The 16,667-nt window shown below is 41.5% G+C and overlaps 1 protein-coding gene across 12 annotated transcripts in view; it reads left to right on the top strand.

Annotated features, from left to right (window-relative positions):
- Nucleotides 1-16,667, top strand: part of RASGRP3 (RAS guanyl releasing protein 3) — a 102,749-nt gene that overhangs the window by 44,679 nt on the left and 41,403 nt on the right. For 7 of the 12 annotated variants that reach the window (XM_045827828.1, XM_045827826.1, XM_045827829.1 and 4 more), the window contains exon 2: nt 13,619-13,747. The exons of 4 other annotated variants lie outside the window; for them this stretch is intronic. The gene's annotated coding sequence lies outside the window, so the exon portion shown is untranslated. Of the gene's footprint in view, nt 1-9,719; nt 9,816-13,618; nt 13,748-16,667 lie in introns of all 12 variants that reach the window. One more of the 12 variants, XM_045827827.1, reaches the window with a different exon arrangement.

Here is a 16,667-nt window from a genome sequence, read left to right as displayed (position 1 = left end):
CACCGTTTTATAACCTGTGGATGCTGAGTGAGGAAGGACTTGTTAACTTGCACCATCTTCAATCTGGAGGAAAAAAACCCAAGACTTCTGGTTTATTATGTACATGTCTTTAAATAGGCTTTCTCATATAAAGAGAAAAATGTAAAAAGAAACGGGTATTTGAAAACAGTATTTATAATGTTTAAACCGCCATTTACTGCACTTTCATATGTAATTGCTGTGGCATCAGAGCCAGGGTTCTTGGGTTGTTATGGAAAGCATGATTTGGTGTTAGGACCCATGAGCATATCTATGTGAGATATTGCTGGCGTCCAGCATATGGCGTCTGCGCAGCCATCTTGCTGTGAACATGATCCTCAGCAGAACACTCATGGGAATGATTCAGACCGCTCCACATTATAACAAAGATACGGAGCTTTGGATGCATCTAGATGACATATGGTATTTTCTAGTTTTTATAAAATAGAAGTTTGGCACTTTGTAGATAGCACATTATCACAGTAAAGACTCCCATATTTGAAAGCAAAATTACATTTTGGAAAATAAACTACAGTACCTAAAAAACAAAAACATGCTTGCAAGACCTGGGCTCCTTTCATGCGGCTTTAGAGGCCTGAAGGTAAGACATTTGGGGTCTTGAGCCTTCCTTGACTTTTCAAGGCCAGTACTGCCTTCAGACGGTTCGGTGCTTTTCCCCAGCCCATGGTGTTTTTCCGGTGGCCTTTTGCCTTTGCCTCTCAAACCAAATATTTCTGCTCCATTACGTAGTAATAACCTAGTGAGAGGTTTAAACATTCTCATTTATACTTTTCTGTTTTAAAAATGCAGTGAATGACATGCATTGCATTTGGTAGCGAGGAAGTATCTTTTCATCTAAATGTGTGGTGAATACACTGAGGTTTTGTGTGATTAATAGTTAAAGAGTGCTAGGGTAATTAAATAAATAAATACACGCTGTGTTTCCTCGGACAGAAATTAGAAACATGTTGAAAAGAAGCCACTGAAGATGAGATATTGCGGTGAGATAAAGATTAGCAAGTGTTTAAAGCTGTGTGAACATGCAGATTTGTGAAATCCCCACCAATTACCACAGAAGCCTATGAGGTTCTTGTTCTAATTTTAGCACCCAGCTTGGTTTCACTTACTATTTCAACTTCTCAACATCCTTATTGTGACTAGTAGATCCATCAGCAAAAATTTTCTTGGAAATGTTTTTGTGTAATATCCACTCTCAAGAATTGTCTTATAGGGATATTAATCACCTGACATGCATTTATTTCCATTCTGCAGAAAAATAAATGCCATGGTCAAGGCTTAGATAGCATTCATGACTCACTGGTACATGTGAGATACCACTGACATTTCCATATGTATCTGCTGAGATCTCCTGCCTTCTTTTTGGGGTCATGTGCGTGTCTTTGTATCTTTTTAAGTACTTGTCTTATGATAAAAAATAGATTGTACCTGATCATTATGAATATAATTGAATAGGTTGAGTGGTATGTGTAGAGACTGCTAGTTTTATCCTCCCAAAATAATGAACACTACAGTGTATGATGCTGATTACGGAATCTTTAAGAAAACATGGGACCAAGACACAGTCAGTAGAAATGGGATTTAAGCTAGTTCTCATTTTTAGCTCAAATTTTCAGCTTATGCTGCCTGCCTTTTCCTCTTTTTTCTCTCTCATTCTCTCTCTCTCCCCCTCCCTCCCTTTCTCCCTTCCTCCGTCCCTCCCTCCCTCCTTCCCTCCCTCCCGCCTTTCTTTTCTTTTACATTATGGGTATATGTAGATAAAATATGCATGGCTTATGAGTTTGAGAGAGATGACATAAATGGGCACTTCTGGGTCACTTACCAGGAAAATAATAACGGTAGCTAACACTTTTTTGAGAATTTGCTATGTGCCAGTTAATAAGCAGTTTACCTGTGTTAACTCATTTAATTCTCATAACGAACCTACAACAGAGATTCTGTTATTATCCTATTATGTAGATAAAGATACGAAGACACGGATTAAATAACTTGCCGCACAGCGGAAAAATGTAAGAGTTGGACTGGATCCCAGTGGTGTGGCTCTGGAGTCCAGGCATTTAGCATCCAGCCGCACTCAGGGAAGGACTCCTGAAGTGAGTGAAGTGTGTAAAGTCTGCACAAACCCACAGGCAGGGCTGCACTGGATGAGGTCACATGGACCTTCACAGAAGCTTTTAGGCATGATGCTTAGAACACGGGAGTTTCTCTCTCCCACTCTCAGTGTGTGTTGCGTAAAAGAACGACACATACGCACTTTGACTCCAGTTTTAAGACTTCGCCCTTCTGTCAGCACCCCTGCTCCCCCACACCTGCCTACCTGCTTCTGCGTCCTTTTCTCCGGGTGCCGTGTTCTTCTTTTCTCTGCTCAGCGCACCCTCACCCATGCTTCAACCCACGGCTCCGATCTGTGAGCCAGAAGTTGTTTATACCGTTCTCATGACTCTTTCATAATGCCCTTTACCCTAATTTCTGCTCGTGCGTGTCCCCTCTGTAGGTCCGAGCCTTCCGAGATCACAGGCTGTGCCTGCTGTGTACTCGCCCCTCTGCCGTGGCGTTAAGCACAGTGTCTGGCACAGAAAAAAGTGTTTATGAAATAGAAGATAAAATGACTGGAAAAATCATTCAGTGTGTTTTTATTTTCTTTAATGTGAGCCTGTAATATTAAAAATCTGGAAGCCCATCTTGAAATGGGCATGTTAGTGCGCATTTATAAATGAAATAAATTCATTCAATAATTAAAAGGAAAACATTAGGACAAGAGAAGACTGGAGAAGAAAATTAGAGAAGAGGCGAATTTGAAGTTGGAAGACCATGTTGGAAGGATGAGATAGCAGGGACAGATAACCATTTAAATCAGACACATTTCCGCACTGGAGGCCAGCTCTCAAGAAACTGCGGGAAGGCAGAACCCCTTTGTAACACGAATCACGCAGAGCCTGAAGGAAGTCAGTTATGTTGACGGCCGAGGCCTGCCGGGAAGAACTGGGAGGGAGGTGGGGAATGCAGGAAGGTGTTTGGGAAATGAGAATGTTACTGCCAAGCAGACATACTGCAGGATGGGGGGAGAGAGATTTGTGCAAATGAACAATATGTTCAAAGCATGTCTTAGTTCAGACTATGAGGACAAAAATACCATAGACCAGGTGTCTTCAACAACAACAAACCACCTTCAGGACTTAATTATCTCCCAAAGGCTCCTTTTCCAAATACCATAACATCAGGGATTAAGATTTTTTTAAAAGATTTTATTTATTTATTTTTAGAAAGAGGGGAAAGGAAGGAGAAAGAGAGGGAGAGAAACATCGATGTGCCAGAGAAACATTGATCAGTTGCCTCTTGAACGACCCCAACGGGGCCCTGGCCAGCAACCCAGGCACATACCCAGACTGAGAATCGAACCAGTGACCTTTTAGTTTGCAGGACAATGCCCTACTGAGCTGTACCAGTCAGAGCAGAGATTAGGATTTTAACGTATGAATTTCGAGCGAGAGAATAATATTCGCTACGTCTTGTATGGGCACCGTGAAAAAGAAGTTCATTTTACAACGATATATAACACGTGGTAGAGTATAGCAGAGGTGCATGAAGGAGAGTTAGGGTGCAGGCGCACAGGCAGGGCGGCCGCTCATGAAAGGCTTTGTATGCCATCCGAGGACTTCAGATGTAAACAAGGGAACTGTGGGAGAATCTTGAGAAGGGGAGTCATGTACTCAGTCTGACAATTTGAAAAGGTTGATTTGGCACCAATAGAGAGTAGAGATGAACAGGAGGTGACAGTTCATCTAGAAGCCTTATACATAAGCATTGCAGTGGACCAGGGGGCAGGTAGTGACAGCTGTTCTGAGCCCGGGAGTGGCAGAAGGACGGAGAGGAGTCGGGGCAGGAGGAAGCAGAGGTACATGAGAAGCCATCGGGAGGTAGATGATCGGACTTGGATGTGGAGAGATGGTGAAAGGAGGTGCTGGGACATCTAGGGTGAGTCCCAAGTTTCTGGTATAGAATATTGGGAGGCAGGTTGGTCAAGGAATCAAGGAAGGAAGTATGGGAGATACAGCAGTTCAGGAAAGTAAAGAGGATGTATTTTTTAGTTAAAGAAAAAAGTTAAATTGAGATGTAATTCACATGCCATCTCCTTTTAAAGTATACAGTTCAGCGATTTTTAGTATATGCACAAGGTTATACATCTACCACCATCAAATTTCAGAATGTTGTATCACCCCAAAAGAAACCCTGAACTCTGCAGTCACGTCCTTTATCCCCTTCCCCTCAGCCCCTGGCAACCACTGATGTATTTCTGCTTCTGTAGGTCTACCTGTTCTGAACATTTCCTGTAAATGGAATCATACAATATATGATATGGCCTTTTGTGTCTGGCTTCTTTCATTCAGCATAATCGTTTCCAAGTTTATCTACATTGTAGCATGTGTCCATACTTGATTCATTTTCTGGTAGAATACTCTTCCACTGTAGAGATATACTTCATTTTGTTTATCCACTCATCAGTTCGTGGACATTTAAGTTGTCTCTACTTTTTAGCTATTACAAGTAATACTGTGATGAACACTTATGGACAAGTCTGTGTGTGAACATACGTTTTCAGTTTTCTTCTGTATGTACCTACGAGTGAATCTGCGGGATCATATGGTAACTGCGTTCTTGTTTTTGAGGAACTGCCAAACCGTTTTTCCAAAGTGGCTGTATCATTTTTACATTTCCATGAGCAACAAATGATGGTGCGATATGAAAATTCACCCAAAAGTTAAGCGAAGTTGCCCAAAGTCACACACCAGTGGTAGCAGAGCTAGGACACAGTCCCCATGCTGCCTCTCTCCAGACGCCACTCTGTCCTCTTCAGGACCCCACGCAGCTGGCCTGTTTGTGTGGGAGTCGCTGGGAGAAATGGCAGTTGAAACAGTTGTTGTGGATGCATTTCTTGTAGAGAGTTTGAGGGGAGAAGAGGCCGGCCGTCACGGAGACCTGAGAGCCTAGCAGGTGGGGAGGAGTCTGCACATGAGACTGAGAAGGTGTAACCGGAGGCATAGGAGGGAAGCCAGGGAAGAGACGTTGCCAGGAAACCCTTCCAAGGGGAAAATTTTAGCGAGAGTGTGGTCAAGGGCAACACAGGGATGCTGAGCATTAGCAGGACTTCCACCGGAGTCATTCTGGTTAAGTGTGGGGTGGGGACTGAAGGGAGAATTGGACAGAGTCTGATTTGGGTGGCCCGAAGAAGGAATGAATGAGCCAGCAACTTGAACTCTACCTGGCTGTGAGGGGTGGGGAGATAGGAGAGATGGTGGCCTGGAGAGAGCTGGTGGTTTTGTCTGTCTTTGTGTTTGGCCAGGAAAGATACCTCGTGTTTACTTAAAATTGCTAACAAATTAGTTCTAATTAGTTCATTCCTCCTTTCTTTTATAACACCGCCAACAAAAGCCATATCCCCAGTCCCTTGCCTTCTCTAATTCCTTAACAATGACTTTATGAACAGCTATCTTCCTCCCCCTCTGTCTTCCTTTCTTCCCCTTCGTCCCCCTAAACCCACTCATGAGTAGAAAATGTCCATTGGATTCGTGTTTCTAGGAGTTCCACAATTTCGGAAGGCTAACAGGTCTTAGAAGGAACACATACTATCAACATCTCCATTTCTGGAGAATTCCTAAAGATCTTTCCAGCATTTGTGACAGAGCCCCACAGATCTCCTTGTCCTCCATATGCATATCTGCTATTTATCCATTTATATTGTTCTAGTTGGAAAATAAACAGGGTGAGGCAAAAGTCGATTTATACTTGCAAGTATGCAAAACATGGAGTTTATTCTTGTATTATTACTTGTTAATTGTTGTATTATTTTCCATACAAATGACTGTAAACCTATTTTTGCCCCACCCGGTATTATTCTAAATTCTAAATTCTGAATAGCCACTTTACAAATATAGTCTGGAACATTTCATAATTTCAGGACTTCCTTTTTTCATTGTTTTTTATGCTCTTAAAACCTTTTACAAGTGAGGTTTTTTTTTTGTTCTGATGAGGAAGGCAGAGTCATATTATTTCTCTCCTGTTAAAAATGAGGAAAGCAAACCTTAGACCAGTTAAATGATGCCGCTGAAAGTTTCTGGTCACTTATGTTTTCTCTTTTGTTGGCATGTACTCTGGTTCCTTTTCAGGAGCCAGGTGAAATGAATGTCTTAGAGGGAAGGAAGAGACATATCACCACCTCCTGAGGTTGTTTTTCTTTTTGAGAGAGGAAAAAAGAAACATTTGCTGTGGGAGAAACATCTGAAATAAAGAATGACAAAGTCATTGAGTGAAGCCCTCTAATCACGGGCTTCTGGTTGTGTGAGTGTAATTGGGAGTACGGAAATAATTTTTTTTTTAAATTTTACTTATTTACTTTTAAAGAGGGTAGGGAGGGAGAGAGAGAGAGAAACATCAATGTGCGGTTGCTGGGGGTCATGGCCTGCAACCCAGGTATGTGCCCTGACTGGGAATCGAACCTGCGAAACTTTGGTTTGCAGCCCACACTCAATCCACTGAGCTATGCCAGCCAGGGCAGAAGTAATTTTTAAAACACTTTTTTGTCCCTATGGGTTCCAATAAAAAGCCTAGCTCCAAATCCCTGCTTCCGAAATAATTTCAAACAGAGGCTTCTCCATACCATAAAAGAGTGCTGTAAACTCACGGGTGCCTAAACAAGAGCAAAATATTTTCACTTTGATAGTAACATATAAGGGAATTTAATATTACAACTTCAAGTAGGCCCGTAACTATGTGTACAAAAATTAGCATGAAAATACTGTAAGAAATTTAGCTTTTTGAGCTTATCGTGATCAACAGTGAAATTGGACCGTGAAATGCATACTAATTATAATAATAAAGCAGTTTTGCATAGCCCCCCCTCCCGAGCCTTTCACAGTGCATTCGTTTACTTGTGCTTTTCTTTCTTCTCATCCAAAGACAGGTCAGAACTTCTGTGGTCTCACCTGACCCCAATCATTTCACTGTTGTCAGTTCTTGTTCTCAATACTATCTAATGTATATTTTTATTCTTTTTTTCACATGGTGATAAGGGTTTTTTTAAAGATTTTATTTATTTATTTTTAGAGAGGGAAGGGAGGGAGAAAGAGAGAGAGAGAGAGAAACATCAATGTGTGGTTGCTGGGGGCTGTGGCCTGCAACTCAGGCATGCGCCCTGACTGGGAATCGAACCTGCCACTCCTTGGTTCGCAGCCCGCACTCAATCCACTGAGCTACGCCAGCCAGGGCTGATAATAAGTTTTTTGATAGCAGACTGATGACATCTATTTTATGCTCAATTCTGGAGTCATGCTTAGATATTTCCAGCCGCTTCACTGGCTAATCTCACTGAGTTTGGCTGGTATTAGTTATGTGATATATAAAATGTAATATTCTCAGCTGTCTTCTCTTTCAGGAAGCCTTCATACATCTCTCTGGTTGGATTTAGTCCCATTTCTGTGCTCTCCTAACATCCTGGGTGTGCGTCCATGACGCTGGATCTCGCAGACTCACTGTTTTGTAATGTCCAGTTTAAAATCTGTCTCCCACATGGTGATGTGGGCCTGGCTCCTTACATGGCCAGCCCATAGCGCAGTGCTGAGCATTTCATCGAGATCCAGTCTTCACTGGCCTTTCACGCAGTAGAGGTCTTTCTCTGAGAGCAGGGAGATACTTTTGAAGGTAATCTTCCATGGTTAGCGCTTCTGGCTGCATTCCTATGTAACACTTAGAACTCACGTTTTTAAATCCTTCCCTGGTATTTTCAGCGACAGGCAGCTCCCACCCCCAGTGTGCAGTGATGGTAGGTTAGAGGGAGATTTGGTACTTGCTGTGTCTTCTGTTCACATCCTTAGAGGCTTCCTCTGTAGAGCCCACATTCCCCTGGAGCCTCTTTGTGTGGATTCTGTCCTCTGAGGCCGTCATCGGGCCCCAGTGGGAGGGTGCCAAAGGGCTTTGTTTACTTATGACAGTTACTGAAATGTCTTCTTGCCCGTGGCGGGCCCAGGAGGCGTGAGCATGTTCACGCTGGTGCAGAGTGCTGAACGGAAGTCGGTAGCCAGCTCAGAGCTCATCTCACGAGGCCTCCTTGCATTATTTGGGTAACAAGGAACATGGTTTAGCCACCTTTTATTTGTTGCTGGATTTCTGGGGTGGAGCCTGGACACTCAGAGTTCACTGGGTAAAGTGCTCAGCACAGTAACTGGCACAGGGGTGCTCGTAAGGATGACTCCTCCTCCTCCTCGTCCTCCTCTTTCTCTTTCATCATTATCGTCATCATCAACTTCTGAGCTGAACACGTCTTATTTTTGGGGTCTTATTTACAATGTGAACAGTGAAGTTGCCGTAGCGGGCCGTAACTTTTCCATGTGGTTGAATGTGTCCATTTGAAAACCACCTGATTACAAGTGTCTAATCGTACATACTTCAGTTCTCTTCCCTGTCAGGCTCCAGCCAGATGCTAGGAAAATACTTCCTTGGTAGGACTTTGCAGTTCCATGGTATTTATCACTAGAGCTCTTCAAGACTTTCCTTTTGCCCTGACTGGTCTGGCTCAGTGGGTTGGGCATTATCCTATAAACTGAAAGGTCACCGGTTAGATTCCCAGTTGGGGCACGTGCCTGGGTTGCAGGCAGGGTCACTGGTTGGGGGCATGTGGGAGGCAACTGATCAGTGTTTCTCTCCCTGTCTTTCTCCCTCCTTTCCCCTCTCTCCAAAAATAAAGAAATCAAATTTTTTTAAAAAAGATTTTCCTTTCTTGTTCAGCTCATGTCAGATAGCTGTAAATATGTTAGTTTGCTTGCTAATGTTAAATCCCAGTAGCCCAGAACAAAGTAAATAAAATGTAGCCTAACTCTGCTACTTAATTGTCAGCCAAAAAAAATGCATGGAGGTCTTGAGGGATGCGCTCTGGGCGGGCTACTGACTTCTGTTCGGTGTTTGGTACCAGCGAGTCCCTGAATTGCCAAGCTTGCTGTGATAATGGTGGTTATTCATTTTTAGACAATAGAGCCAGTGATAGAATGCTTAAGTGTCAAACAGAGGGAATAGTAAACATTTGTTCCAGACAATGCCTAGAAATCGATCTAATAGGCAAGGCTTAATAACAGCTAACATTTGTGGGGAGAGTGGAAAAAGTTTAAATTTTTGGAGTCAGATAGACCTGGCTTTGCAAATAAGTAACATGATATGAACAAGTAATTTAACTTCTGTGGGCTGTAATTTGCTCACTCATGAAATGCACAGAATAATACTAAGCTTTCTGGGTGTTATAAGGTTTAAATATAATAGAGGTCATTTTTCCAACATTATGTCTATCATATTACATGCCACCAGCAAACAGTATTTTTAGAGACTATTATTTCTTCATTTTCTAAAATTCAGGACAACACTGATTGTTAATGTCCCATTTATTTGGTAAAAGCTCTTTGCAGGAAAAAAAAACAAAAATAAAAACCCAGGAAAACCTCACTTAACAAACCCATCCAAGGCAAGAATGAAAAAAAAATTACATTTAGAGTTGAGAAATATGACATCATCCATGACTAGCCCATACTGTAACTGTAAACTAAACTTTGGGGGTATTGCTCCACTATCCATAAATGATAGCTTATTCTCTGGGTCATCATAATGGCCTATTTACAGCATTTTAACTTTGCTGTAACCATTAGGCTCACTTCCGAAGTCTCTACTCTTCCAGTTGGTTTGTGAGAGAAACGACTCTGACAGTGATGACAATGAGACTGTGACAGAGTGTGCCGAGAAAGGTAAGTAAAAGGAAATCAAGCAGAGAGAGTAATCCGAAGTCCTGAGAGGTGACCTTGAAAGAAATGAGAAGGGAAATTAAAATGGAAATAAGACCAAGGCAGAAACAATGTAGAAATACCAAATGTGGAGAATGGACTGAGAAAAAAAAACCATAATGTACCTTGTGATCGATGACCTTTTTCAAGACCACAGGAGAGGGTGAGTGGTGGGGTAGAGTTACGTAAGACCTGTCTGGGGAGGTGGAGAGCAGGGGGAGGTGGAGAGCAGGGGACGGTGGCTGAGGTTGTAGTTGCCAGCATACAATATCCCGGGTCACATCAGAGCGTGGGAGGCACATGACTTCTTCATTTTTTCACTTGTAGTCGTGTCTGTCTTCCTCTCCACCACTTCAGACAAAACTGCGTGAGGGGGGAGCAGGGACCCGGGCCCTTCTGAGGAAACAGCCTAGCAAACGTGAGCCATGCTTTAGCCCTGAACTTCATCCTTATGGAAACCAAGTGTCCGTTCTTATGGGAACTAGAACAAAAGAGCAGAAACTCAGGATTGCCTGCTCCATAGAGAAGAAACTTGCCCAATAAGTTATTTCAGAAAAGTTTCCTTAAATAATTTCAGAAACTTGACACACGCGAGTAATGTCACCCAAGAAACAAGGAACTCCTTGAAGCAAACTCTAGAAAAGAGAAACATTAGCCTTCTACTCTGGATGACAATAATCCCAATACTTCTGGTTTCCTTTTTTTTCCTTTACAACGTCTTTTGCATATTTTCTCCTATCGATAAACCTCACACCTGTCCCCATCCAACCTCCCAGTGAGGACCTTGTCTCCTTCTTCACAGAGTAAACAAAAGTCACTCAGACAGGAACTTCCTTGACCTCCTGCTATCCAAAGGACAAATGGAATATCCATACCCATTTTTTCTCTTTCCTGTAGTTACATCGAAGGGGGTGACCCTCTACTCTATGGGAAGTAACTCCCGCCACCTGTGCACAGGTCCATTACTCCCGTCTGTCCTCCCAGGGACCTTGTTACAAGATAAAATTCTCTTTCTCCTGTCCTTTGAATTCCCCTTTCCATTGATTCTTAGCACTTACACACTCAGATGTCAACTCAGAAGTCTGTAACAGGTATCCAGAAGCACACCCAACATTTCCCCTGGCATGTCTCAGACATCTCTAATTCAGCACGTCTAGGAGTGAACTCATCCCTTGCCTCCCATGAACTTCCTACTCCTTCCCCTTCCCCTCAATCTTGCACTCTGGGAGGAATGGCTCTGTAACACAACCAGGTGTCTAGTTAGAAATCTGGAAGTTATCCTTGATTCCTCCTTTCTGATCAACCTCCATAGCCAACAAATCGGAAAACCTTGTTGGCTCTCATTTGAAAATATATTCAATAACCAAGCATTCTTCCCCATCTCCATTCCAACACACTGGCTTAGATAACCTTCCCCTCTCACCTGAATGTCTATAATTGACTACTAACTGGTTTCCCCATCATTAGTATAGGTTTTGACTAATCTCTTTTCCATACTGCAGCTGGAGGCATCTCAAAAAAAAAATCCGAATATGGTCATGCCACTCTCTTCCCCTTTAAAACAATGGTTTCCCATTGCACTTCAGATAAAGTCCAGGCTCCTTAACGTAGGTTACAATACTGTTCTTGAGCTACTGTACTGACTTTTTAGTCTCATCTCTTGCCACATTCAATACTTTGGTCATTCTAAATGTCTTTGAACTTTTCTTAATTGTCATCTACCCACCCACTCTTTTGCCTAGCTTAAACTTCTTTGGCTTCTAGACTAAATTAGTGCTCTGCCTCTTCATAGGACATGCTACTGTAATTACTTGTTTAGTTCTTTGCTAAAGTATAAGGGCAAGAATCCTGTGTGTCTTGCTTATCAATTTAGCCTTCTCCCTGTTTACCCCCAACCTCCTCTGCCAACCATTCTAATGCCTTGCTTAGTAACTGGCGTCTAATGGGTTCACAGTAAGTTGTCCAATTAATTACCTTTCAGAGTTTTGTTATTGTTTCTCTTACTAAACTCAATAATCTTGATTTCTCCCCTGGAGTCTCAGAGAATATAATTTCAAAACTTTTAAAGTCTCATGTCTGTGATTAGAAAGAGAGATTAAGTTTGGATGTTGTCAGAAAAACAAATGCTATGATGCCTTAGTTATTATTCCTTAAGGATATAGGCATTTAGAGAAATCCCCTTGTCTCCATATGAAGGTCATATGAATGTCAACACATATATATGGTAATTTATGTATAAAGGCAATATCTGCCATTAGGGGGAAAGAGTTTTCAAGAGTTCTTGTTTGTTTGTTTGTTTGTTTTCTTGGAACAGATATAATGCTATAAGCAAGACAATCTTGGGAAGTTCTAATGTGGCCAACATCGTCTCAAAACCATTTGTTGAGTACTTCTTAGAGAAAACATTCCACCTTATAAATTCTGCAGCCCCAGAGCCAGGAGGAACCTTTGCTGTCATTTTGGCATGCTTCCTAGACACTGTCTGGGAATTTAGTCTATAGCATCTCTGACAGTCATTACTTACTTATGGACTTTCAGGAATGGCATTCCATCGCTGAAGAGGCCACCTGCCCCACTATTGGATGCTCTAGTGTCACAATATTTTTTCTTCTATTTCCTTTTCCCTTCTCTAAACTAACATCTTTCTTCCTGCCACTTCCACACATTAATCCTCCACTGCAATGTAAGTCCTCGACTTAAAAGCTTTAAATATTGGAAAGGAAGAGGTGGTGCAGGCAAAGGGAGATAACTTTCCTGAGCACAAAGTATCTTGCAGGCAACATAGTGGGTACATTGTATATGCTAACCCCTTAAACAACCTAGTACAGTAAGGAGCATTAATAACATTTTACTCAGAGGTAAGTAAGCCTCCCCCCATTTGATTATCTTAAGGTTGAAATGCAATTTTTTTAGAGCCCTAAACATTCTGAATCAAGAGCCTGGGGTGCTAATTTGTACCTTTTAATAGATAGTTGCATGGAATTGGCACCTTTTCACTATTTCTGAAATTGGGAGCACAGTCCTTATTGTCCTAGGTAACCTTAAAGAATTTTTTTTTGAAGATAGAGTCTTCACCAGTCATGTTAATGAAAGTCTTTTTGCTGCATGAACACATCATGGCCTTTGGAAATCACACCCAACAGAACTCTTTTGCCCTCTTGAAGTGAGAACATCTTTATTATTCAAGCCCCAGGGAAATTTTGGCTTATTGTGTCCTTTCCAGACTTGTGAGAAAAAGTCTATGCTGAGAAGGAGCAATAATTTTCATTGTAGCAAGAGAGTACCTATCAACACTGAAGTCAGTCCTAAACTATTGCGAGACTAAACAACTTGGACTAAAATAACATTGACATTCACGTTGAGACAGTCAGGAGTGATTTAGGGTCAGAGGTTGGAGGGTCACCATGAGAAACTGTCTGAGATTTACTAACATCCCGAAGTCAGTGTGCGGAAACTCTTAATCAGCAGTCCACTGATATAAGTCTATTTGGACTAAAATAATATTTTATGCTGTGCATATAAATTTTGGGTTTGCAACATGTGTAGGCTTTTAATAGACCGAATTTTTTAAAAAATTGCTTGACTTTCTAAATAATCAAGTCACCAAGTAACTATTTTGACTGTTTCCTCATTTAATTAATTTTATGGGTAAAGTTCAGACAAAAACCTCAAAAACCACCTATAATTCACGTTCTTTGGAAATGTTTTAACACAAGGTGGATTCTATTATTTAACTTTGGGGATTTTTTTTTCTGTTCTTTTATCAGGTTCCCCAAAGTACTTACTATTTAAGTTGGATAAGCCAGTACCACAGACTGTGTTCCCAATGCAATTTCCACTGATGACAAATGCCCTTAAAATTTTTACTGACCTGGAAGTCTGTGTGAAACCAATAGGTAGGTGTCTCTTTAAACTATAATAGATTATGTAAGAAACTCCACAACACAGATATGCCTAGAAAAACTAACAGAAACATGTCATGGTGTAAACAAGAGTTATCTTTTGGCGGTGAGAGAATGGATGACTTCTTATTTTCCTTTTGCTTCTTACTGTCTGCTTTAAATGATGAATGTATATTGCTTTTACAATAAAGACGCTTTACTTTCGAAAAAGCAGTTGCAGAGAATAGTATCCACGTATGTGAAATAGGATCTCAGGTAAAAGTGCCGGTGAGAGGATGCTAAGCGGGACACAAACGCAGCTACTGATTACAGAAACAGACGGTAATGGGATAGCCCCGCCCACCTGGCTCCCCCCGCCCCCCCCCCACCCCATGCTGGCTTCTTTGCAGACCACGAATATAACTCCAGACGCCGTGACGGGGTTTTGGTGCCAGGCTTCTTCTAATCCCTCGTGGAAGGTCAACACCTTCTTACACAGTTTGGCTGAATAATTTTGGATTTCACCTGAGAAACTAGTTTAGTTCATCTAGGCTACCTGTACTATGCTATGACAAGAGTTACCGAGATAAAAAGTGTGTGTATGTGCACAAAGGTAATCCAACCCGTCAATTGTCCTGTCTTGACTTTTCGTGGGACTGACAGGATTCGCACTAGAGAAATCGGAGAAGTGCTGCCCCAGAATGCCCTGGGAGAGGCACCGAGCTCTCGCTGTAAATACAGGCAGATCCTAGAAAGTCCGCGAAGCTGGAAGAGACTTCCATCCTAGTGATGTTTACTAAAAACTGACTTAAGTTAATAAACAAACTAAAACACAGCCTCTTAAAATTTATAGTCCACATTCAAACAAACATACACATATTCAAAAACAACCTTTTTACAATTTTTAAATTAATTTCTTTATCTATTCATCTATTCATTCACAGATTGAGCGAATGCCCTTTTGAGTATGTTCCATGTCAGAGGCAAAATCTTAAAGAGTTGGGGAATATACCAGAGAAACAACACGAAAATCCCGGAGTTCATGGAGCTCTTGTTTATACTGCTACAGAAATTTTAAAACAAACAAACAAGTAAAATATATAATATTTCAAATGCAGATGTGTGTGAAGAGGGAAAATGAACCCGGGAAGTGAGGTAGGGCATGCCACGCTGGAGGTGGGAGTGGAGAAAGAGGTGCTGTTTCAAATAGGGCGGTCGGGAAAGGCCTTGCCGGTAAGGTCACGTGGTTAAGAAGTGCAGGAGCGGGTTCCACACAACTTGAATATTCCGCTTTCGCAAACCCTTTGGGCGGCAGAAGTGGGAGCATATTGACCCAGTGTTTTTGTTATTTTCATTGCACATGTGAAATAGCCCTGCTTTCTATGCTCTGAGTGGGACCTTCAGCTCTAGAATGTGGTTCTCACACAGAAATGGCACACAGCAAACAAGTTTCCTCTGGGGTTATATGCCTGGTGAGCAGACTCAAACACCGCACTTCAGTGGTGCCATTGAGTTAATACAACCGTACACATGGACATTAGTTTCTTTTCTATTCACACACGTGTTCGCTGACTGAGGTTGGCCATGAGCCCCCTGAGGGCAAGAATGAGACAATGATTTGTTCATCCTAGGAGCCCCAGTGCCCAGCCCAGGGCCTTGTACACATCAAGTACTCAATGATGACCAACTGAATAAATAAATTTTGAGAGTAAAGTAGGCATTAACTTCAAAAAGTTTATGAGATGACTCCCAAATGGCCATAGTTACCTACTAAACTGTCCAAAGTGGGTAACTACCTTGCATCATGATGGACCTCTGGACTTTTCCAAGCCCTATATGGACCTGGCATCAAGGACTCACTCTGTAAAATACAGTGAGGGTATGTCCCCAACAGAGATATTTTCAGGATAAGCAACTCTGAGAGGCTGTTTCCAATCCCGTTTCCCCTATGACAGTGCTGTACAATGAGACAGCTGTCATTGCCACTTTTCTTCTATCTCTGTGACAGATAATCTGATTTATATCCTCTGTCTGAGATGGTGTGGAAGAGTGATATTTTCACATCAGATTGGGTGGGGGAATTATGAGATCTTATGATAACTATACTGGGGCAAATAATAAAAGGGAAAAAACTTGGTTTTATAATAGAGTCCTAATTCTAGGCCCTAATGATAATTGTATGATTTTGGACAAGTTGCTGAATCTCTGTGAATCCCATGACCCCATTTGTAAACTGGAATAACAATTACTACCGCACAGTAATAACATTCAAATTGGATAATATATGTAAAGTATTCAGTATGATGCCTAGGATGTAATGTGGATGCTTAATAGATTGTTAATATTTTCCTACTAATAATAACAGTGTTGATGAAATATTACTCAGCCATAAAAAAGAATGAAATGTTGCCATTTGTGACAACATGGATAGACCTAGAGGGTATTATGCAAAGTGAAATAAATCAGAAAGAGAAAGACAAATACCATATGATTTCACTCATATGTACGATCTAAAAAACAAAATAAATGAACCAACAAAACAGAACCAAACTCACAGATACAGAGAATATTTGTGTTGGTTGCCAGATGGGAGGCAGTTTGGGTGAGTGGATGAAAAAGGGAAAGGGATTAAGATGTAAAAATTGCCAGTTATAAAAACAATCATGGGGATGTAAAGTACAGCAAAAAGAATATAGTCAGTGCAATTAAAATAACTATGTGTGGTTCTAGATGGGCACTAGACTTACCAGGGTGATCACTTTCTAAGGTACATAAAGGTCTAATCACTGCGTTATGCACCTGAAACCAATGCGATATTATATGTCAACTGTAATAGAAATTTTTAATTAAAATGAAGAAAAATATAGCCCTGGCTGGTGTGGCTCAGTGGATTGAGTTCTGGCCTTCAAACCAAAGGGTCACCTGTTCCATTCCC

This window comes from Phyllostomus hastatus, unplaced genomic scaffold (genome assembly GCF_019186645.2).
Source record: "Phyllostomus hastatus isolate PE091 unplaced genomic scaffold, TTU_PhHast_1.1 phas_scaffold_78, whole genome shotgun sequence".
Lineage (NCBI taxonomy): Eukaryota > Metazoa > Chordata > Mammalia > Chiroptera > Phyllostomidae > Phyllostomus > Phyllostomus hastatus.
The sequence above is the reverse complement of the archived record's forward strand: the minus strand, read 5'-3'. Positions and strand labels throughout refer to the sequence as shown.